The following is a 26,024-nucleotide window of genomic DNA, read 5'->3' as shown; positions in this document are numbered from 1 at the left end:
CTACAGAGAAATAGAGAAAAACAACTTCATGGATTTTGTAACATAGACAGGTAAATAAGTGGAAGAGAATTGAAGGCCCTTTAATAAACCCACACACCTATGATCACTTGAACTTTGACAAAGATTCCAAAATGATTCAGTGGAAAACAGAAAGCATTTTAAGAAATGATGCTGTCCCAGACCCGGTGAGAGAGAGACCCAACCGCCTGGTCAGGTGGGCACTCCTGAGGCTGCAGAGCGGAAGAGACCACCAACACTGCTCACCCCTGCCCACATCCCTGGCCCAAGAGGAAACTGTATAAGGCCTCTGGGCTCCCGTGGGGGAGGGCCCAGGAGCGGCAGGACACCTGCCTGAGACACCGCCGGAACCTGAAAGAAACAGACCGGATAAACAGTTCTCTGCACCCAAATCCCGTGGGAGGGAGAGCTAAACCTTCAGAGAGGCAGACAAGCCTGGGAAACCAGAAGAGACTGCTCCCTGCACACACATCTCGGACGCCAGAGGAAAAAGCCAAAGACCATCTGGAACCCTGGTGCACTGAAGCTCCCGGAAGGGGCGGCACAGGTCTTCCTGGTTGCTGCCGCTGCAGAGAGCCCCTGGGCAGCACCCCACGAGCAAACCTGAGCCTCGGGACCACAGGTAAGACCAAATTTTCTGCTGCAAGAAAGCTGCCTGGTGAACTCAAGACACAGGCCCACAGGAACAGCTGAAGACCTGTAGAGAGGAAAAACTACACGCCCGAAAGCAGAACACACTGTCCCTATAACTGACTGAAAGAGAGGAAAACAGGTCTACAGCACTCCTGACACACAGGCTTATAGGACAGTCTAGCCACTGTCAGATATAGCAGAACAAAGTAACACTAGAGATAATCTGATGGTGAGAGGCAAGCGCAGGAACCCAAGCAACAGAAACCAAGACTACATGCCATCATCGGAGCCCAATTCTCCCACCAAAAAAAACATGGAATATCCAAACACACCAGAAAAGCAAGATCTAGTTTCAAAATCATATTTGATCATGATGCTGGAGGACTTCAAGAAAGACATGAACACACTTAGGGAAACACAGGAAAACATTAATAAACAAGTAGAAGCCTACAGAGAGGAATCGCAAAAATCCCTGAAAGAATTCCAGGAAAACACAATCAAACAGTTGAAGGAATTAAAAATGGAAATAGAAGCAATCAAGAAAGAACACATGGAAACAACCCTGGATATAGAAAACCAAAAGAAGAGACAAGGAGCTGTAGATACAAGCTTCACCAACAGAATACAAGAGATGGAAGAGAGAATCTCAGAAGCAGAAGATTCCATAGAAATCATTGACTCAACTGTCAAAGATAATGTAAAGCGGAAAAAGCTACTGGTCCAAAACATACAGGAAATCCAGGACTCAATGAGAAGATCAAACCTAAGAATAATAGGTATAGAAGAGAGTGAAGACTCCCAGCTCAAAGGACCAGTAAATATCTTCAACAAAATCATAGAAGAAAACTTCCCTAATCTAAAAAAAGAGATACCCATAGGCATACAAGAAGCCTACAGAACTCCAAATAGATTGGACCAGAAAAGAAACACCTCCCATCACATAATAGTCAAAACACCAAACGCACAAAATAAAGAAAGAATATTAAAAGCAGTAAGGGAAAAAGGTCAAGTAACATATAAAGGCAGACCTATCAGAATCACACCAGACTTCTCGCCAGAAACTATGAAGGCCAGAAGATCCTGGACTGATGTCATACAGACCCTAAGAGAACACAAATGCCAGCCCAGGTTACTGTATCCAGCAAAACTCTCAATTAACATTGATGGAGAAACCAAGATATTCCATGACAAAACCAAATTTACACAATATCTTTCTACAAATCCAGCACTACAAAGGATAATAAATGGTAAAGCCCAACATAAGGAGGCAAGCTATACCCTAGAAGAAGCAAGAAACTAATCGTCTTGGCAACAAAACAAAGAGAATGAAAGCACACAAAAATAACCTCACATCCAAATATGAATATAAAGGGAAACAATAATCACTATTCCTTAATATCTCTCAATATCAATGGCCTCAACTCCCCAATAAAAAGACATAGATTAACAAACTGGATACGCAACGAGGACCCTGCATTCTGCTGCCTACAGGAAACACACCTCAGAGACAAAGACAGACACTACCTGAGAGTGAAAGGCTGGAAAACAACTTTCCAAGCAAATGGTCAGAAGAAGCAAGCTGGAGTAGCCATTCTAATATCAAATAAAATCAATTTCCAACTAAAAGTCGTCAAAAAAGATAAGGAAGGACACTTCATATTCATCAAAGGAAAAATCCACCAAGATGAACTCTCAATCCTAAATATCTATGCCCCAAATACAAGGGCACCTACATACGTAAAAGAAACCTTACTAAAGCTCAAAACACACATTGCACCTCACACAATAATAGTGGGAGATTTCAACACCCCACTCTCATCAATGGACAGATCATGGAAACAGAAATTAAACAGAGACGTAGACAGACTAAGAGAAGTCATGAACCAAATGGACTTAACAGATATTTATAGAACATTCTATCCTAAAGCAAAAGGATATACCTTCTTCTCAGCTCCTCATGGTACTTTCTCCAAAATTGACCATATAATTGGTCAAAAAACGGGCCTCAACAGGTACAGAAAAATAGAAATAATCCCATGCGTGCTATTGGACCACCACGGCCTAAAGCTGGTCTTCAATAAAAATAAGGGAAGAACGCCCACATATACGTGGAAGTTGAATAATGCTCTACTCAACGATAACCTGGTCAAGGAAGAAATAAAGAAAGAAATTAAAGACTTCTTAGAATTTAATGAAAATGAAGGTACAACATACCCAAACTTATGGGACACAATGAAAGCTGTGCTAAGAGGAAAACTCATAGCGCTGAGTACCTGCAGAAAGAAACAGGAAAGAGCATATGTCAGCAGCTTGACAGCACACCTAAAAGCTCTAGAACAAAAAGAAGCAAATACACCCAGGAGGAGTAGAAGGCAGGAAATAATCAAACTCAGAGCTGAAATCAGCCAGGTAGAAACAAAAAGAACCATAGAAAGAACCAACAGAACCAAAAGTTGGTTCTTTGAGAAAATCAACAAGATAGATAAACCCTTAGCCAGACTAACGAGAGGACACAGAGAGTGTGTCCAAATTAACAAAATCAGAAATGAAAAGGGAGACATAACTACAGATTCAGAGGAAATTCAAAAAATCATCAGATCTTACTATAAAAGCCTATATTCAACAAAACTTGAAAATCTGCAGGAAATGGACAACTTCCTAGACAGATACCAGGTACCGAAGTTAAATCAGGAACAGATAAACCAATTAAACAACCCCATAACTCCTAAGGAAATAGGAGCAGTCATTAAAGGTCTCCCAACCAAAAAGAGCCCAGGTAGAGACAGGTTTAGTGCAGAATTCTATCAGACCTTCATAGAAGACCTCATACCAATATTATCCAAACTATTCCACAAAATTGAAACAGATGGAGCATTACCGAATTCCTTCTATGAAGCCACAATTACTCTTATACCTAAACCACACAAAGACCCAACAAAGAAAGAGAACTTCAGACCAATTTCCCTTATGAATATCGATGCAAAACTACTCAATAAAATTCTGGCAAACCGAATCCAAGAGCACATCAAAACAATAATCCACCATGATCAAGTAAGCTTCATCCCAGGCATGCAGGGATGGTTTAATATACGGAAAACCATCAACGTGATCCATTATATAAACAAACTGAAAGAACAAAACCACATGATCATTTCATTAGATGCTGAGAAAGCATTTGACAAAATTCAACACCCCTTCATGATAAAAGTCCTGGAAAGAATAGGAATTCAAGGCCCATACCTAAACATAGTAAAAGCCATATACAGCAAACCAGTTGCTAACATTAAACTAAATGGAGAGAAACTTGAAGCAATCCCACTAAAATCAGGGACTAGACAAGGCTGCCCACTCTCTCCCTACTTATTCAATATAGTTCTTGAAGTTCTAGCCAGAGCAATCAGACAACAAAAGGAGATCAAAGGGATACAGATCGGAAAAGAAGAGGTCAAAATATCACTATTTGCAGATGACATGATAGTATATTTAAGTGATCCCAAAAGTTCCACCAGAGAACTACTAAAGCTGATAAACAACTTCAGCAAAGTGGCTGGGTATAAAATTAACTCAAATAAATCAGTTGCCTTCCTCTATACAAAAGAGAAACAAGCCGAGAAAGAAATTAGGGAAACGACACCCTTCATAATAGACCCAAATTATATAAAGTACCTCGGTGTGACTTTAACCAAGCAAGTAAAAGATCTGTACAATAAGAACTTCAAGACACTGAGGAAAGAAATTGAAGAAGACCTCAGAAGATGGAAAGATCTCCCATGCTCATGGATTGGCAGGATTAATATAGTAAAAATGGCCATTTTACCAAAAGCAATCTACAGATTCAATGCAATCCCCATCAAAATACCAATCCAATTCTTCAAAGAGTTAGACAGAACAATTTGTAAATTCATCTGGAATAACAAAAAACCCAGGATAGCTAAAGCTATCCTCAACAATAAAAGGACTTCAAGGGGGAATCACTATCCCTGAACTCAAGCAGTATTACAGAGCAATAGCGATAAAAACTGCATGGTATTGGTACAGAGACAGACAGATAGACCAATGGAATAGAATTGAAGACCCAGAAATGAACCCACACACCTATGGTCACTTGATTTTTGACAAAGGAGCCAAAACCATCCAATGGAAAAAAGATAGCATTTTCAGCAAATGGTGCTGGTTCAACTGGAGGGCAACATGTAGAAGAATGCAGATCGATCCATGCTTATCACCCTGTACAAAGCTTAAGTCCAAGTGGATCAAGGACCTCCACATCAAACCAGACACACTCAAACTAATAGAAGAAAAACTAGGGAAGCATCTGGAACACATGGGCACTGGAAAAAATTTCCTGAACAAAACACCAATGGCTTATGCTCTAAGATCAAGAATCGACAAATGGGATCTCATAAAACTGCAAAGCTTCTGTAAGGCAAAGGACACTGTGGTTAGGACAAAACGGCAACCAACAGAATGGGAAAAGATCTTTACCAATCCTACAACAGATAGAGGCCTTATATCCAAAATATACAAAGAACTCAAGAAGTTAGACTGCAGGGAAACAAATAACCCTATTAAAAAATGGGGTTCAGAGCTAAACAAAGAATTCACAGCTGAGGAATGCCGAATGGCTGAGAAACACCTAAAGAAATGTTCAACATCTTTAGTCATAAGGGAAATGCAAATCAAAACAACCCTGAGATTTCACCTCACACCAGTGCGATTGGCTAAGATCAAAAACTCAGGTGACAGCAGATGCTGGCAAGGATGTGGAGAAAGAGGAACACTCCTCCATTGTTGGTGGGATTGCAGACTGGTAAAACCATTCTGGAAATCAGTCTGGAGGTTCCTCAGAAAATTGGACATTGAACTGCCTGAGGATCCAGCTATACCTCTCTTGGGCATATACCCAAAAGATGCCTCAACATATAAAAGAGACACGTGCTCCACTATGTTCATCGCAGCCTTATTTATAATAGCCAGAAAATGGAAAGAACCCAGATGCCCTTCAACAGAGGAATGGATACAGAAAATGTGGTACATCTACACAATGGAATATTACTCAGCTATCAAAAACAACGAGTTTATGAAATTCGTAGGCAAATGGTTGGAACTGGAAAATATCATCCTGAGTGAGCTAACCCAATCACAGAATGACATACATGGTATGCACTCATTGATAAGTGGCTATTAGCCCAAATGCTTGAATTACCCTTGATCCCTAGAACAAACGAAACTCAAGACGGATGATCAAAATGTGAATGCTTCACTCCTTCTTTAAATGAGGAAAAAGAATACCCTTGGCAGGGAAGGGAGAGGCAAAGATTAAAACAGAGACTGAAGGAACACCCATTCAGAGCCTGCCCCACATTTGGCCCATACATATACAGCCACCCTATTAGACAAGATGGATGAAGCAAAGAAGTGCAGACCGACAGGAGCCAGATGTAGATCGCTCCTGAGAGACACAGCCAGAATACAGCAAATACAGAGGCGAATGCCAGCAGCAAACCACTGAACTGAGAATAGGTCCCCTATTGAAGGAATCAGAGAAAGAACTGGAAGAGCTTGAAGGGGCTCGAGACCCCAAAAGTACAACAATGCCAAGCAACCAGAGCTTCCAGGGACTAAGCCACTACCTAAAGACTATACATGGACTGACCCTGGACTCTGACCCCATAGGTAGCAATGAATATCCTAGTAAGAGCACCAGTGGAAGAGGAAGCCCTGGGTCCTGCTAAGACTGAACCCCCAGTGAACTAGACTATGGGGGGAGGGCGGCAATGGGGGGAGGGTTGGGAGGGGAACACTCATAAGGAAGGGGAGGGGGGAGGGGGATGTTTGCCCGGAAACCGGGAAAGGGAATAACACTCGAAATGTATATAAGAAATACTCAAGTTAATAAAAAATAATAATAATAATAATAAAGAACAAAACTATAAAAAAAAAGAAATGATGCTACCCTAACTGATAGTCTGCATGTAGCAAATTGCAAATTTATCCAGTTCTACCTCTTTGTACAAAGTTCAAGTCCAAGTGGATCAAGGACATCCACATAAAACCAGATATGCAGAAACTAGTAGAAGGGAAAGTGTCAGTAAGTGCCTAGAACACATTTGCACAGGAGAAAATATGCAGAACAGAACACCAAAGGGTCAGGCTCTAAAATCAACAATCGATACATGAAGTCTCATAAAACTGAAAATTTTCATTAAGGCAAAGGACACTGTCAATGGGACAAAACAGCAACCTACAGATCGGGAAAAGTTTTACCAACCCTACATCTGAGAGAGTGCTAAAACTCAAAATATACACAGAACTCAAAAGTCACACTCCCAGACAACCAAATAACCCAACTTTCAAATTGGGGTAGAGAGCTAAACCAATAATTCTTAACTGAGGTATCTCAATGCCGGAAAAACACATAAAGAAATGTTCAACATCCTTAATTATCAGGAAAAAGCAAATCAAAACGAAATTGAGAATCGACATTACACCAATCAGAACATCTAAGATAAAAATCTTAGGCAGTAGCAGATTGGCTAGGATGTTGAGGAAGAGGAACACTCCTCCATTGCAGTGGGATTACCAGCTGTATAGCCACTTTGGATATCAATGTGGAGGATCAGAGAAATTGCAAATAGCTTTACCTGAAGATCCAGCTATACCACACACTTCTTCGCATATACTCAAACATGATCCACATGTGACAAGGACATGTGTTTGAATATGTTCATAGCAGCCTTACTTATATTAGCTGTATGCTGGAAACAACCATGATAGACCTCAACTGAAGAATGAATACGGAAATGTACTATATTTACACACGGGACTACTACTCAGGTATTAGAAATGAGGACAGCAAGAACTCTATAGGCAAAGGGATGGAACTGAACAACTGTGAATTTACAGAGATCGAAACGGACATAAAATGGGATGTACTTAGTGACAAGTGTATGTAAGCCCCAAAGAACTGAATACCCACCATACAAATCATTGATCACATGGGGGTTAACAGTGTAGAAGGCCAAATTGTGGATCCATGAAACCCACTTAGAATAGGGAACAAAATAATCAGGGGAGACGGAGGGATGGATGGAACTAACTAGAGGCAGAGAAGGAAGGACAAAGGGCAGTAGCAAACATGGGGAGAGACAGGAGAGAAATCCAGAGGAAAAGGGGAATCAATAACAATAAGCATCAGTGGGGGGTGTGGAACTTGGGTGACCCCTGGAAAGTCCCAGATGCCAGGGAGGCAAGAGGATCCCACAAACCTACTGGATGATGTTAGCTGAAATACCCAGCAGCAGGGATAGAAACACAAGAGAATGCCTCTGTAGCTAGAGATGCCCTGCATTGGAGGGATGAAGCCACCCAGATATCTCAAAAATTTTAAACTATAATTGCCATGTCTGAAATAACGCAAAGACAAAAAAGGAGTAGAGGCTGAAGTAGAGGCCATCCAGAGACCACCCACCATGATAACCATTTCATCCAGACTCCAAATCCTGGCACCATTCCTGATGCCAAGATGTGCTTGCAGATGAGAGCCTGAAATGGCTGTCCTCAGAGGGGCTCTGCAAGCACCTGACTGAGACAGATGCAGACATTCAGAGCCAACCATTTGACTGGGCCTGATGACCACGAAAGAAGAATTAGGGGAGCGCCTGAAGTGGCTGAAGGGGATCGGAACCCAATATGAAGAACAGCAGTATCAATTGTGTTTACCCTTCAGAGGCTCAGGAACTTTATCACCAACTAAAGAGTATACATGGGCCAGTCCATGGCTTCTGCTCCATAGACAGCAGAGCATGCGGAGAAGACAACTGCCTCGTCTGCATCTCCGGAAAGGGAGGCAATTGGTCCTGTGGAAACTTGATATCCCAGAGAAGTGCTAGAGGGCTGAAGAGGAAGTGGGTATGTAGATGGGGGAGCCCCCTCTTAGAAAAAAAGGGGATCAGAATGATTTGGAGGATTCAAGAAGAAAGACCAGTTTGGAAGATGACATTTGCAATGTAAACAAATAAGTCGATTTTTACATATATTTATTATATATATATGTCTGTGTGTAAGTATATATAATGTTTATAATATAATATATTTATATTTCCAAGAAGAGGTTCACATATGTCTCCATAAGGACCAGATATTTTTTATCTGTTACATAGGTTTACTAAAATTAAACTCAATAACTTTTGTGACTTACTTTTATTGAAATTTCACATAGATGAAACCAATCAATATTTTATCTTCTGTTCTTGCACCTATAATAAATGTTTAGTTACCTTTATAAAAAATTTGAAAAAATAATTTGAATTTCTACTCCATTAGGCTTCCAATCAATACCTCAATTTTTCCTCAATTTTAGCTGTCCCTTTCCATATTTCCTCCATTGTCAACCTCTTCCCTGTCTCTTCACATTCAACATCCCTGTTCCTGACAGTGTCGCTTAGCAATCCATAAGTAAACTTGTACTTCCCAAAATGAGGACAGTCTGGCCCACTTCCCTAGTCTCTTACACTAAACTGATCTAACAGTTACACAGATTGAAGAATTAACATTCAGATTAAAGTGAATATGTATCCCCTTTGTCCTTTTTGATCTGGATCACCTCATCCAGGATGACTTTTACAAGATCCATTCATTGTCCTGAAAATTACAAGCTTCCCTTTTTCCTTTTGTAGTTATTAATCCACAATCCAGTCTGTAAATGCACCACATTTTCTTTATGCATTCATCTGTTAAGGGACAACTTGAATATTTCCAAATTCTGAATGTTATAATAGAGCTTCACTGACCACGGTGGTGCAAGGGTCTCTGTACTAGGATGAATCAGCATTAGGATATGTGCCCTGGAGTTGTATCTTGAGGTACACCCATTCCCACCTTCCTGGAGAAACAGCACACCGATTTCCAAAGTTGCTAAAGAAGTTTGCATTGCCACCAGGAGACTCTCAATGTTCCCCTTGCTCCATAACCCAGTAAATGTGAGTTCTGTCATGTGTTATTAAACTAAGTTATTATGAACGGTGTGAAAATATATCTCAGAATAATTTTGATTTGAAATACTGTAAGGTCCAAGGATTATAGATATTTATTATGAGCTTCTAAGTCATTTGAGTTTCTTCAATTGTGAGTATTATATATATATATATATATATATATATGTTGCCCATTTGAATTACATTTTTCCCTTATACATAGTGTTTATCTTTGCAAATATATTTTATATAAGTCCAATGTTGAATGTGTACATGGAAATAATATTTCCTCTTTCCATAAATGGCAATTTAAAATTATTAATGATGAATTAGATAATGCTCTCTCATTGAACTCACAGAATTGGCAGATATGTTATAATTAATTGAATTCATTAAAGTAACTTAATGAAATATCCCTATATAATAAAACATTCTCTATGTCCATAATATTGAGGAATATACTTTAGATGTTTTATTGAGAATTTCCACCAATGTATTTTGATGATAATTCTCCCATTTATTCCACCCACATCACTCTCTATTTCTTTGAATCCTATTTTTTATATCTTCTACATTAAATTACTGTTTAATAGCCCCATGATAAACCCTTACAAAAAATTGTTCAACCCTTGAACAGAAGACAGTAACTGTCCATAGTATGTCAGTTAGGAGTAGGGGCTCTCAGGCTTTTCACTGCACTCTTGACTGTTGACTGACTTGAAGCTCTGCAGGGAACCACAGCTGCTATGTGCCATGAGGGCAGCACTCCTCATATCCAGAAGATACTCTTTCCCTCTGATCCCCCCTCAATTTGGGAACCTATAGTCTCTTTGCCCCATCTTTTAGGTCGGCCTTTGAGCCTTGTGGAAGGGGTATAACATGTATATCCAACACATCATGGCTGAAATCAATAAAATGAGGACAAAATATAATGAATGAAATGAAGAGTTGGTTCTTGGAAAATATTAACAAGATTGTCATAACCTCTGGCCAAGTCAGGTAAAAGAAAGGCTGGAATTACTAAAATCGTGGAGAGGAAAGGAGTCATGGAGAAAACACGTCTTTTTATATTTACATTCCCAAGACTAGAATATTCTTTTAAGGTATTCATGATGTACTGGATGTACTTGATGTACCAATATTAAATCAGCTCAAGGTGCATAATTCAAACAGCGCCACAGTAACCAATGACATAGAGGTAGGTGTTTAAAGTCTCCCGCCTAAATGATCATAGGACCTCACGTGCTCAGTTTTACAATGGGATTAGACATTAAAAGAGCATTTAAAGTATCTTAGACTATTCCATAAGGTAGACAAAAGGATTGAATACATTAAAATTCTATGTTGAATCTGGTATTTTCCAACAAATGATAGAGAAAAAAGGAGAGAGAGGGAGACAGGGGTAGAAAGAGGCAAACCGGAGAGGGGAAAGAGAGAGAGAGAGAGAGAGAGAGAGAGAGAGAGAGAGAGAGGATTACAGACAAGTGACAGAGAGAGAGGAAGAGAGAGTATCACAGACTAATTTCCACCTATACACACATTCTCAAAAAAATCCTCGTAACAGATTCAAGACCACAATAAAAAGTAATGTTTGACCAGGTAAGCTTTCTTAAATCCAGACATACAAGGTTGATTTAACATAAATGTATGTTGAATACAAATACATAAAATGATTAAAGGCACAAAAGACACCATCATCTTTTTAGGTACAAAAAAAATGACCTGGAAAAAAATCCATCATTCATTCATGACAGAAGTCCTGGAGAAGCTATAGTCATAGAGGATATATTTCAACATAATAACGCAAGGTACAACACGCCCACTGCTACCTTCATGCTAAAGAGTGAAAAATTCAAATCAGTTACACTACAATCAGGAACAAGATAAGAATGTACATTGTTTCACACCTATAAAGTACAGTATTTGTATAATTAGCAAGAACAATATGACAACTGAGGAAGATCCAGGGAATAGAAATGAAAAATGGAGAAGTCAAAATATTCTCATTTGCAGATGTCGTGATTCTATTTTAAAAACTCGAAAAATATATCACCGTCTCTTAAGACTGATAAATACATTCATAAAGGCAGAATACAATATGAACACACAAAAATCCTTAGCCTTCCTGTATGCCAGTAAAAATCATACTGTGGAAAAGTCTGGAAAAAATTCCCCTCAAAATAATCTGAAAATATAAAACAAAATATTGCATTTGTTTAACATACAACCAAAAGGGTAACTCAGTTCCAGGTGGAGTTCACTGCCCCGTAATGGCCTATCTCGGAATTGCATGTATGTGGTGCACAGTACTTACAGCAGAGATAACACTTATGTATAAAAGAAATAATGCTTCACTCCTTCTTTAAAAGGAGAATAAGAATACCCGTGGCAGGGAATAGAGAGGCAAAGATTAAAACAGACACAGAAGGAACACCCATTCAGAGCCTGCCCCACATGTGGCCCATACATATACAGCCATCCAATTAGACAAGATGGATGAAGCAAAGAAGTACAGACCGACAGGAGCCGGATGTAGATCGCTCCTGAGAGACACAGCCAGAATATAGCAAATACAGAGGCGAATGCCAGCAGCAAACCACTGAACTGAGAACAGGACTCCCGTTGAAGGAATCAGAGAAAGAACTGGGAGAGCTTGAAGGGGCTCGAGACCCCATATGAACAACAATGCCAAGCAACCAGAGCTTCCAGGGACTAAGCCACTACCTAAAGACTATACATGGACTGACCGTGGACTCTGACCTCAGAGGTAGCAATGAATACCCCAGTAAGAGCACCAGTGGAAGGGGAAGCCCTGGGTCCTGCTAAGACTGAACCCCCAGTGAACTAGATTGTTGGGGGGAGGGGGGTAGTGGGGGGAGGATGGGGAGGGGAACACCCATAAAGGGGGGAGGGGAGGGATTAGGGGGATGTTTGCCCGGAAACCGGGAAAGGGAATAACACTCGAAATGTAAATAAGAAATACTCAAGTTAATAAAAAAAAAAGATATCTGTTTTTTAGCCCCCAGCAGGCTTTGGGTCCAACTAGAGAGTTGTTTGTTATTACTAATATATGACTACCATTATTGGATTCTTGTACTTTAAAAATAACACCTCTTATTTATAGTAAACATGGCAATACTATTTTCTCATCTAATCTCTTTATTAACCATTTGAATTGGAATGATAAAATGCTAATAAATCAAAAATCCAAACAGGAAAAAAAAAAGATATGGCTTTAGTTGTTTGCTAGAAAGATGTAGTAAAGTTAAAGAGTAGAATGTTTCCATTCCACATAATAGTAAATAAAAGCTGTATAATGAGAAATACAATTAACTTTCATTATTACACTAAAAAGAGGAATAGGTTGGGGACAAATTTGTATTCAAGGTAAATTTCAGGACCAAGGATGAAGTCATAAGTGTGCACTATGATAAAGCAAGGCCATAGGAAACTGTTGCTTTGAACTTATAAAGAGCATATAGAATGAAACACCCCTTTGAACAACGTCCTTCTGTAACTCCCATTCTTTGTAACATTTTATCTCTGAGGTAATTTTCTAAGAACATTTGTGTAAGAAGGTATAAAAATGCTACAGAAAAGAAACAAGGTTGGTGGTTTGGGGGGCTCTCTCTCTACCCAATCCATCCATCCATCCACCCACCCACCCAAATGTATATGTCTGGTTCTCTACATGTATGTCTCCACATACATGTAGGTATATTTGTATATATGTAAGTATGCATGAACAACTGTGGACAAATCAGGTACTGGCCAGAATGTGTGCCTCTATAAATGTATCCTGTCTGTGCACATTTTCCTATGTAAAGGATTTAACAATTTCCTTTGTATCATTTTTTCTATGAGGTATTCTTTTTTACATAGAGAAGATATTGTCTAAAAGCTATGAAAAACTAAAAGCACAAAACAAAAGGGGCTGCAGCCGTTTTCTGCTTCACCTGGTATATATGCGTCTGTGAGAGTGATGTCTTTCCTTTCCTTTTTATCTCAGGTTCAAGAACAGTTAAGGAGCTCCTTGGCCAGCAAGAGAAAGGAGGAATAAATATTTTTACTTAACTCCCACTGCTGAACAGCACGTGTTAGTCACCAGATATGAGCACTTGTTTAAGCACAAGTAATAAAGAGCTAAGGTTTTAGCACAGAACAGTAGGACAGAACAGCAATAGGAAGTTAAGAGTCAAGTTTGTAGCCTGTAGCAAAACAGAGAACAGCAAGAAAAGGTAAGTTTTTAACCCAGAATAGTAATAAAGTTATTGTAGCCCTCGACAAAGCACTGAACTGTTAATAAAGAGTTAAGTTTCAGTGCTTACTGAAGAACATAACAACGATAATACAGTTATAAAATAAAGATACAGCATTTAATAAAGCATTTATAAAGTGTAATAAAACACATAATAAAGCACAGAGATTTATAACATAAAAATAAAACACAGAGGAATAATGGGTAATGAAGACAGAGGGTTAAAGAGAAAAGAAGGCAGTGGTTTTCAGTCACGGAGTAAGCAAGAGAGTGTTCAGTTTTCAGAAGCCTCTAGTAGTTAGAGGCAGTTACAAGGCCAGAGATCATTAAATAGTCTTTTCACCTTTTGTTCAATTCTGTCCCACCTCAGCTTGTTTGAGGCTGGGTAGGCCCCAGAAGTCCTTAGAACATAAGATGTTTAAGTACTGCTGCCTTAGACTTGTGCGCAGAGGCCTGAGATCATACTCCCTGAGAATTTAAAATATAAAATAGGTAATAACAGTAAATGAGTGACAATATTAGTAACAGTACTAATGTTAGTGAGGCTAGGCACTGGGTTCTGTGGTATACACACAGATATAAACATCTTCACACACACACACACACACACACACACACACACACACACATACACACACACACACCGCAAGCTGTTTGAAACTAGAAAAGTTTTTGTTTTTACCCAGAATGTGGAATAAAAGTATAACAGCCAAGTATAACAGCCACCAAGTATAACAGCCACCATTTTCATGAGATGTATGTCTCTCATACACCTATGGTCTGAGGGTGTCATTTTATATATTTTCACACAGACACAGTGTTTGGACTCCAGTTGTGGGAATTTCCCACTTGCAGCCAGACAATGTTTAATACATTTTAGACTATGAAGCATTTTGGATTTTCTGCCCAAGAATGCTCAGTGTGGGCTGGGGACACAACCAGGTAGGTAAAACTCCTGCTATGAAGGCTTGGGAACCTGAATTCCACTCTCCAGAGCCCAGGTCCAGCTAATGGTGAGGCACATTTGTCATTCAAGAGCTCCTATGATGTCCTGGCTGGGATTTTTGTCAACCTCATAGAAGCTCAAACGGTGGTTCTCAACCTTCCTAATGCTGCAATATTTTAATACCATTCCTCATGTTGTAGAGACCCTCAGCCATTAAATTATTCCATTACTACTTCATAACTGTGATTTTGACACTGTTGTGAATCATAATGTAAATAACTGATATTCAGGGTATATGATATGTGGTCCCCAAAGGGTCCATGACCCACAGGTTGAGAACCAGTGAGCTACAGCCATCTGAGAATGCAGAACCTCAATTAACAAAATGCTGTAGGCAAACCTGTGGACAATTTTAGTGACTGAGGCAAAGGGCCCATCCCATATTTGGCAATGCCACCCCTGGGCAAGTGACCCTGGGGTGTATGAAAGGCAGGTTGAGCAAGCCACAGGGTGCAGCCTGTAAGCAGTGAGCCTCAGTGGTCTCTGCTTCAGTGCCTGTGTCCAGGATCCTGCCTTGATTTCCTGCCCTGACTTCCTTCAGTAGATTGTGCTATGGAACTGCAAGGTGAAATAAATCCTTTCCTCCCCAGTTCCTGTTGGTCATGGTGTTTTATCCCAGCAACCGAAATATTGCAAGATATGACGCTGCCGGCCAGTTAGTCTGGCACACACACCAGTAAACCAAGGACCCTGTTCGATCAAGTGGTGGTGAGCATCAACAACTGAGGTTGTCCTCTGACCTCCACATGTGCACCACGGAATGCACATGTCTGTCCTCATATGGATGTGCACACACACATACATGCACAGCACATACTCCATACATAGAGCAAAGGAAGATCCAACTTGTGTATGTATGTACGTGTGTGTGTGTGTGTGTGTGTGTGTGTGTGTGTGTGTGTGTGTGTGATATTTCAAACCTCTGTTAATCCTACAGAACTAGTGTGCTTACCCCTCAACAGCTGAGGTCGGCCAATAACTAAGCCTCTAGCACAGCCAGTCAGGACTGAATCTTGACGCAGACCAACAGTCAGTGCTGTTCCTCTGTCTAGGGAGTCATGGCTCCTGAGAGGCATCTACCTGGGTGACAGTTATCCAGAGCTTTACACACTGTTTCACAGAATGTTTTTCAAATATATTAATTCCATTAACTCTCACAGAGCCATACGGCACTACGGATCCCCTTAGAGCTGGGTTCAGTCCCTGTGCTCTTTCCTCATCTCACTATTTGTTGAGCTCTTCTCACTGAAGCAGCCAACGCTGCTCCACATTTCCATGGACTTAGTAGCTGTTTGCCTTTCTCACACCATAAGGAGGCTCCACTTAGTTTGGAGCTGTAGTCTGTAAAGGCCATAGATTGGGAGGTTCAGGTTTATAGGCCAAGGGCCCACATGATGGGTGTTTGGTAGACACTAATAGAACCGGAGATAAAACACATCCCTGCAGACTTTTATTTCTTATCTTAGGTCTACAGGGGTTTTGTCTGCATGTATGTCTATGTGCTATGAGCTGTGAAGTTCCTGTGGGGACAGAAGAGGGGGTCTGATCCTGGGGATTGGACCCTAGTCCTCTGGAAGAGAGTAGCTAACAATGGCTTCCGAGCCATGTCTCCCCACAATTGTTACTGATAAAATTAAAGATGTAATCTTTTAAAGCACAAACCCAAGAAAAAGGGACTTAATTCTTTTTAGTAGTTTGAATACACCTTAGCTTAATTGGTCAGGAAACTGACTACAAACAATCATTTGTACAAACCTCTCTTAATTCCATGTTGCATCGAGAAGTGAAAAGCGGGCAGAGGTGGCCCGTGGGCTACATTTGGCTGATGTAGCATGGCTGTGCAGATGTGGTCCCTAAAGCAGCTGTTTCTTTGCCAACCCTCTCTGCTGTCATTTCCCTGAGAAATTGGAAGCCAAGGGAATGGGATTCCTTGCCATCTCATTGGCCAGGAGAGAAAAGAACAGATCAAGAAGGTAAGGAATCAGCTGGCTACTTCAAACCTCTCATCCTCCACTACCAACCCTTCGCCCTTACCCAGGGCACCAGCAGCTGCAAAAACCAGTTTTTTGTTTTTCTGGGTTTTTTCTCCAGAACTAAATCTGTGTTTACCACAAACTTCTGGAATCTTCTGGAGATGAAGTAACTTTTTTCTTCTCTTAGTCTTTTTCCAGGCCAAATTCTGGAAGGTCTTGGGGCATTTCCGGTGAGGATAGAGTTTCATTTTTGTTAGTCATGATATCTGTCATCTCTAGATCACAATTTCCTTGGGATGAAGGATCATTTGTCTTCAGCATGCTTTAGAAACACCTGCTGAGAAGGCTTTACTCTGTAGAACCCAAAGATTGGAGGCAGAGAACTGACTCCTCAAATTTTTCCTCTGATCCCACATACCCACAGTGTACTCCCCAGTATCATATGCACACAATGAAAATTGTTTTTAGTTTAATATTATTTTAATTAGAAATATCTGGAAAGCTGGGTGGACATGGAAAATAAATTTAATTCTAACAAACAATTTTTTTGTTTTTTTAATTACCCCCCCCCCAATTGTTCTGCACCTGGAAGGTTAATGCTATGTCTATAAGGCTTTCTACTATGCTATTCAATGCTTTTATTCTTATCAACCAGGCCAAAGAAGCTGCATTATTTATTTTCAAATAAGGAACTCAGAAGCTGAATCCACAGCCCCAGAAGTGAGAAACATCCCACCCTCTATATTCCTGTGGTCAATCAATAACTTATGCTCTAGTCTGCTCTGGTATCATTTCAACGAGTTGGCAAAATGTGTTATCATATTCATATAGTCTTGTCTTCTGTATTCCAATCCTCTACATATATAATGTACACACACACACACACACACACACACACACACAAATGTACACAGAGAGAGAGACAGAGACAGACAGAGACAGAGAGACAGAGGCAGAGACAGACAGAAAGACAGAGAGGTAGAGAGTATTTAGTCCTTAAATTTAGAAATAAAATTGCCTAGAGATTTTGAGACCTTAGTAGGTCTTAGCCAGTCTTCCTAACCTTGTGTGTCCTTGTGGAAGTCAAGAGAGGTTTCTCTGTTGTGCTGGGGACTGTACTTCAATAAAACCTAATTTTAATTCTCAAGTGGATGTAGCTTAAACTCTAGGGATCAGGTTGAAATCTCAACTTGCCTGTGTGTGATGACTCTAGAGTAAATACACAGCAGAACCAATCATTGTTATCCTGGTTGCAGGCTGTGGGGCCCCCACAGGTCACTGAGACTTTTCAGCAGTTTGGTCCTGGCTGTAAAGCAGCTCTTGGCGGTGCAATTGGTTAAACTTGCTTCATGGCAGACCCCTAGCAGGGAATTAGAATAAAATGTGTAGGCTGTTTACTTTGATATTAACACCGAGAGAAGGAAGGCTGGGTTGACAAAAAGACAGGATTTTGGTCCTTCTTGCAAGAGTCCTTCACTGGAGTCCTGGAATTATTGCTTAATGGCTACACTACTGGCTTTGATTTAGCCGTCTGCACCTTGGTCTCAGACTCTTAGTTCATCCCTCTGAAGACTCAGCAGTCTTCAAATACTTCTGGGAAGATTTTTGGTCCTCTTCCAAACCTAAGTTACTGTCTCTCAGGCCCTGTGAAAAGCCCACAGTACCTATGGATGATGTATTTATTGTATATTATATATTGTATATTGTATATTAGGTGATGTCTCTCAAGGGCTTGGTCTTTCTGTGTCTGAGTTTGGCACAATAGGGTCTTAATGAATGTTTCCCAAATGAGTGACGACTCCATGAGGCCTTCAACTATCTTTCCATACCTAGACAGAAGGAAACTATTCCTGAGTCTTAACCAATTTGAGGTTCTTATTCCAGAAATCAAAGATCCATGCAGCTATTAGACAGACTCTATGCTAAATAAATGCAAATTGTATGAAGCAGTCTTGGACCCAACAGTATTTTAGATACCTAAAGGGAGCGCTAGAAGAGTCAAATAACACTGTTTCTGCATCTGTGATATCAGCTGATGCTAATGTATTAGTCACAAAATATTACAACCTTACATTTCATCAGGATAGACTCTGGAATACTCAATCAGATGTTTAAACACCCGCATTCCAGAATGAATGGTTATCACTGGGATGGAGAGGAGGGGAGGATAAATTACTTCTTTCTGTGATCATCTTGAACACAAACAGAAAACCACACCATACCACTATCCAATGGTTTAACAACAAACAGTATACTCTAGCCAACTCCATAAGCATGGGAAGACAAGAGGGGGCTGGCAGTCAGAGACAAGGAATCGCACATGGGCTCGGAGTGAGTTAAACTGACAGGAGAGTGGTTGGTCTACACAGAAGACACTAATCTTTGTGTTAAAATACTCTTCTGTACCTGTTTTTTTAAGTTTTGGAAAAGTATTATTACAAACTAAAATTAACGTCACTAAAACTTTGTAAGTTGCCCATCACTGCAGGCTTGAAAACACAACCAAACTAACCTGTGTTTTTATCTCAGACTCTTGTTCTCAAGCTTCATTCTCACAGCTGTAGAAGCTCAGGGGTGCTGGGGATTGGGACATTGCTTCAGATTATACCCCAGGGCAAATGAACTCTTGGATTAAGACAGAAATAGGAAGAAAATGGAAATGTTGACTCCTATGTCTGTTATGACAGAGAGTGAGAAACACATGCTGATCTGAAGCATAAGGGACAGATCGGGTGAGATTTTGTGCCCAGGAATACACACAGTTGGGGAGCAGTGTGCATGGTTTGCTCCTGCCATGCCTACTGGTCTAACTGGCCAGATCTGGGTGGCCAGGTGACAAAGTCTTATGGCAAAGACTGCCTTCTCTTGGACCAGACCAGTTTCCTCGTTTCTGGCACATACATAAAGTACAATCTCTGCTCTCCTGGTAGTTATGTGTTATCGTATTGCTGAGTTTTAACTTTCCTATTGCTGCCTAGTCTCTGATGCTTTTCTCTGCCCTGGCTGAATAGAGGCCATCTGAGGTCATAGGAACAAGTGAACCTGGAGAGAACCTAGGCCTCAGAATGACAGTGTTGGGTGGTTACTGCCTACATGGGAATACGCATATGGATCATATGTAAATCAAGCAAACACAAAGAGCACTATCATGTCATGCTGATTAGAATTTAACATGGACCTTACAGGATGTTGGGATGTCTGGGATTAGCCTAATGAGTGTGACAATGTCACCTGCATTTCCTCTGCATGGGATGCTGGTAAAGCTGAGTCTTTAATTGGATATATATCAGCTGTACTGGTCAGTGATATTTGGTGGAGAACTAGCAGAATTGCCCACAGTACAAATGGTGCAGGGTTTGCACAGTAATCAGGAGAAAGGAGGACTGAAATAATTCCCTGGAATTTGTTATGAGAAAGTCTGAGAGTTTGTAAGAGCCTAGTGTATTGTCATCAGACTGAAGATGTAGGGATGCAGGAACTATGAGTCACCAGAGGTAGAAGAGTATTCTTGGGTATGAAGGAACGAAATGAAAACATGAGAAGCCTGCTTCTTCAAACCCAGCAAGAGCTGTTCATAGTCTGAGGTTTACAAAGGGAAATGGTTTGCTTGTGGTACAGAGGCACATTCAGTAAGGAGGGCCCCATGTTAAGATAACTTGAAGTTTTAGTATTCCTTACAAAAGTCAGTAAGTTTGGAGTCCCACATCCCTTCATCCTTCCAGTGAAGTGTTTGGGGTTTGAGAAATCACAGAAGCCAGACCGCAGAATCAAATAGTGTATAAGTACAAAGAGAGTTTATTCTGCAGAAAAGGCCAGCATGCAGGGGTCACCACATCAAAATGGCAACCCAGACAGAGATGCTCAGGCTTCTTTTATAGGGAACTGGGATAGTTTTCTCTAATATGATTCATAGGGGCCAAAGCTCTGAAGTTAGGACAATTTATTGGCTATTATGTCAGTGTGACATAATATAAAACTCCATTGGTATGGTGAGGGGATGCCCCAGATGGACTGCATTCCTGCCTCAAGAATGAGAAACCACAGCAGAGGCTGCCCAGCACAGATGTCCAATCCTGAGGTAAGTTACCTCCCATTCATGTAGCTCTCTTCTGGCTGCTCCTCAGTTGGGGATCTTATTCTCTTATTCCTGGACTTTGGGGGTCTGTTTCTGGAGCAGATGTTTTATGGCCTAGTTTCCTGGTCTGCTCCTGGTACTGATGACCTATGGACTCCTTTTGGAGTGGAGCAAAAAAATGAAATAAATAGACCCCTTCAGAAGCTTCTCAAGAGGAAAAATACAATACTGAAAGAGGAACTGGTATTCTAAATTGTAGAGCCTGTAAAAAGGACTACCATTTAAAGATTTAAATAATACCTAGCAATCAATAGGTTCAAGATCTGTGGAACAGAAGGAAGCTAGTACATCAGAGCTGGGAAGATGGTTCATTGAATAAGGTATGTGCCATAAAGTGTGAGGACCAGAGTTCGAATAAATCTGATAGCTTGTCTGTCATTCCATGGAAGATTCAGGAACAGAAACAGGATCCTCAGCATGAGATGGCTCACTAGACAATAAAAGGGCAAGCTGCTAGGTCCACAGGAGACCATGCCTCAGGAAATAAAGTGGAGAACAACAGAGAAAGGAAACTAGCAACCAGCTCCTTCGAGTTGTCCTCTGTCTTCACATGTGGAATGTAACATATGCATGCACACATAAATAAATCATCAGATAAATTAATAAAGAAAGAAATATTATTTTACAGGGAAAGAAAAGCTACTCAGCTAGTCAGTTGCTTTACCACAAGGTACCTAGTAATGTAGAGTCAAAGGACAGCAAAGGTCAAAGCAATCATTAGTTCCAGACTCATATATCTAGTACATATCCACAGAAACTCTTATATCTGTACATACCAACTTTGAAAGTTCATATGCAGTAAGAATTCAATTAAGAGAATATCGAAAACAAAAACTAAAAGCCTAATGAAGAATTATTAAATTTGTGTTGTGTAGTACCCAAAGGGATTGAGCCGTTAGAATAATGGGTTTTTGGTTCTGAATTAGTTGGTGGTAAATATAAAAGTATATAATGATTTGAATGGTGGATCCTTATGTAAGAAATAGGTGTTTAGCCCCTTCTACTTGGTCACGTTGAGCCGCTCCCGGGCTTGGCATCGGGCCTCCGCAGCCGCCCACCGCCAGAAGCTTCCAGCCTCACCACTATGGATCCCCGAAAAGTGAGCGAGCTTCCGGCCTTCGTGAAGATGTGTAGGCAGGACCCGAGCGTCCTGCACACCGAGGAAATGCGTTTCCTGAGGGAGTGGGTGGAGAGCGTGGGGGGGTAAAGTACCGCCTGCTACTCATAAAGCGAAGTCAGAAGAAAACACTAAGGAAGAAAAAAGAGACAAGACGACAGAGGACAACATAAAGACAGAGGAGCCATCGAGTGAGGAGAGCGATCTAGAAATTGACAATGAAGGTGTAATTGAAGCAGACACTGATGCTCCACAAGAAATGGGAGATGACAAACTAATAGAAGAAAAACTAGGGAAGCATCTGGAACACATGGGCACTGGAAAAAATTTCCTGAACAAAACACCAATGGCTTATGCTCTAAGATCAAGAATCGACAAATGGGATCTCATAAAACTGCAAAGCTTCTGTAAGGCAAAGGACACTGTGGTTAGGACAAAACGGCAACCAACAGATTGGGAAAAGATCTTTACCAATCCTACAACAGATAGAGGCCTTATTTCCAAAATATACAAAGAACTCAAGAAGTTAGACCGCAGGGAAACAAATAACCCTATTAAAAAATGGGGTTCAGAGCTAAACAAAGAATTCACAGCTGAGGAATGCCGAATGGCTGAGAAACACCTAAAGAAATGTTCAACATCTTTAGTCATAAGGGAAATGCAAATCAAAACAACCCTGAGATTTCACCTCACACCAGTGCGATTGGCTAAGATCAAAAACTCAGGTGACAGCAGATGCTGGCAAGGATGTGGAGAAAGAGGAACACTCCTCCATTGTTGGTGGGATTGCAGACTGGTAAAACCATTCTGGAAATCAGTCTGGAGGTTCCTCAGAAAATTGGACATTGAACTGCCTGAGGATCCAGCTATACCTCTCTTGGGCATATACCCAAAAGATGCCTCAACATATAAAAGAGACACGTGCTCCACTATGTTCATCGCAGCCTTATTTATAATAGCCAGAAAATGGAAAGAACCCAGATGCCCTTCAACAGAGGAATGGATACAGAAAATGTGGTACATCTACACAATGGAATATTACTCAGCTATCAAAAACAACGAGTTTATGAAATTCGTAGGCAAATGGTTGGAACTGGAAAATATCATCCTGAGTGAGCTAACCCAATCACAGAAAGACATACATGGTATGCACTCATTGATAAGTGGCTATTAGCCCAAATGCTTGAATTACCCTAGATCCCTAGAACAAACGAAACTCAAGACGGATGATCAAAATGTGAGTGCTTCACTCCTTCTTTAAATGAGGAAAAAGAATACCCTTGGCAGGGAAGGGAGAGGCAAAGATTAAAACAGAGACTGAAGGAACACCCATTCAGAGCCTGCCCCACATGTGGCCCATACATATACAGCCACCCAATTAGACAAGATGGATGAAGCAAAGAAGTGCAGACCGACAGGAGCCGGATGTAGATCGCTCCTGAGAGACACAGCCAGAATACAGCAAATATAGAGGCGAATGCCAGCAGCAAACCACTGAACTGAGAATAGGTCCCCTATTGAAGGAATCAGAGAAAGAACTGGAAGAGCTTGAAGGGGCTCGAGACCCCAAAAGTACAACAATGCCAAGCAACCAGAGCTTCCAGGGACTAAGCCACTACCTAAAGACTATACATGGACTGACCCTGGACTCTGACCCCATAGGTAGCAATGAATATCCTAGTAAGAGCACCAGTGGAAGGGGAAGCCCTGGGTCCTGCTAAGACTGAACCCACAGTGAACTAGTCTATGGGGGGAGGGCGGCAATGGGGGGAGGGTTGGGAGGGGAACACCCATAAGGAAGGGGAGGGGGGAGGGGGATGTTTGCCCGGAAACCGGGAAAGGGAATAACACTCGAAATGTATATAAGAAATACTCAAGTTAATAAAAAAAAAAAAAAAGTAAAAAAAAAAAAAAAAAAAGAAATGGGAGATGAAAATGCAGAGATAACTGAGGCGATGATGGATGAAGCAAATGAAAAGAAGGGGGCTGCCATCGACGCTCTAAATGATGGTGAGCTCCAGAAAGCCATTGACTTGTTCACAGACGCCATCAAGCTAAACCCTCGCTTGGCCATTCTGTATGCCAAGAGAGCCAGTGTTTTCGTCAAATTACAGAAGCCAAATGCTGCCATCCGAGACTGTGACAGAACTATTGAAATAAACCCTGATTCAGCTCAACCATACAAATAGAGAGGGAAAGCGCACAGACTCCTGGGTCACTGGGAAGAAGCAGCTCGCAATCTTGCCCTTCCTGTAAACTGGATTATGACGAGGATGCCAGTGCAATGCTCAGAGAAGTCCAGCCTCGGGCTCAAAAGATTGCTGAACATCGGAGAAAGTATGAGCGAAAACGTGAAGAGCGAGAGATAAAAGAACGAATAGAAAGGGTGAAGAAGGCTCGAGAAGAGCATGAAAAAGCCCAAAGGGAAGAAGAAGCCAGAAGACAATCTGGATCTCAGTTTGGCTCTTTTCCAGGTGGTTTTCCAGGGGGAATGCCTGGAAATTTTTCTGGAGGAATGCCTGGAATGGGAGGGGCCATGCCAGGAATGGCAGGAATGCCTGGACTCAACGAAATCCTCAGTGACCCAGAGGTTCTTGCAGCCATGCAGGATCCAGAAGTCATGGTGGCTTTCCAGGATGTGGCCCAGAACCCATCAAATATGTCAAACTATCAGAACAACCCAAAGGTTATGAATCTCATCAGTAAATTGTCAGCCAAGTTTGGAGGTCACTCATAATGTCAAAGCCCTTGCTGAATGAAGAACAGCTTAGCTCACTTACTGGATGTGGCAATAATACAAACCAGTGTACCTCTGACCTCACCGGAGAGCTGGGGCGCTTCGAAGATAATCCCTACCCTCTGCATCATATGCGGCTGAGGCATTTTACAGTGGTTTACCATTAGAGTGTTCGTTCAGATAATGTTTTCCTACTAGGAATTACAAACTTAAAACATTTTTCAACCTTAAACATATATTTTAAAAATTTAGGGGATGTCAATTCCTACATTTTTCTTTACTAATCTTTTTGGGTTTTTCCTTTTGAATTACTGGGCGAGGAAGGTGAATGTGGATGATTTACTGCTTTCATGAATGAAATAAAGATTTGTTAGTGGGAAGCAAAAAAAAAAAAGAAATAGGTGTTTAGTTTTTCCTCTGGCTTCATACTTTCTAAATATTATGATTCCCCAAATGAGGAAGTGCTGAGTGTATCTTTTATTCTAATAGTTTTGGGGACACTTTGTGACATAAGCATCTGAGACCTCTATGATCTCTAAACAATAGGAGTATGTGTGTATGCTATGAGATGACTGGTGACAGCAATCAAAAGCACAAATTAGAGATGAGAGACTGAGTCTAGAACCAGGTTTTACCTCCAATCACCCTTTAACTTAGCTGTGAATAGTTGTAGCTAGGCTCTGTCCCTGCTATCCCAGTGGTGACTTGGAGTTCACCAGAGAGCCCTGAGCAAAGCAGCCACTAGCAGCCATGCCTGGTATCTCTTGGTACAGGGAATTTTGATCTTTGGGAGAAGATTAATGTCAGCTGTTGGGAACATACCCAGACGGGGTTCTTAGGAAATGAAGAAAGGGTTGATTCTTATAGGACCATCATGAAGTATTAAGAAATCATCTATTTGTCTAGATAGCATGACTACAAGATAGTGCACCTTTGTAATTCTGCAGAAATCCGCTCAAAAAGGTGTGCTAATACCTAGTGATTGTTATGTATATTTAATAATTACTGGAAAGCAAATTAATAGCAAGAATCTTTGCCCAGATGTAATCGCCTCAGCCTTGCCTGAAGATGGGAATCCAACATAACTTTTCAGCCCTTGGTGGAAACATCTCAGAAAGGTCACCTGCTAGTGTCAGCTTCTCCTAGATGCCTCCTGGCACCAAAGCTTCCTG

The 26,024-nt window shown here is 41.0% G+C and overlaps 1 protein-coding gene and 1 pseudogene across 2 annotated transcripts in view; one reads left to right on the top strand and one right to left on the bottom strand.

The window, feature by feature from the left end:
* Dlgap5l1 (DLG associated protein 5 like 1) overlaps nt 1–26,024 on the bottom strand; it is a 50,613-nt gene that overhangs the window by 13,779 nt on the left and 10,810 nt on the right. The gene's annotated exons all lie outside the window — the stretch shown is intronic.
* On the top strand, nt 22,017–25,217 carry St13-ps6 (ST13, Hsp70 interacting protein, pseudogene 6; annotated as a pseudogene).

The sequence above is a fragment of the Rattus norvegicus genome, chromosome 5 (genome assembly GCF_036323735.1).
Source record: "Rattus norvegicus strain BN/NHsdMcwi chromosome 5, GRCr8, whole genome shotgun sequence".
In the NCBI taxonomy this organism is placed as follows: domain Eukaryota; kingdom Metazoa; phylum Chordata; class Mammalia; order Rodentia; family Muridae; genus Rattus; species Rattus norvegicus.
Note: the sequence above shows the minus strand (reverse complement) of the source record. Positions and strands in the feature narration are given on the sequence as shown.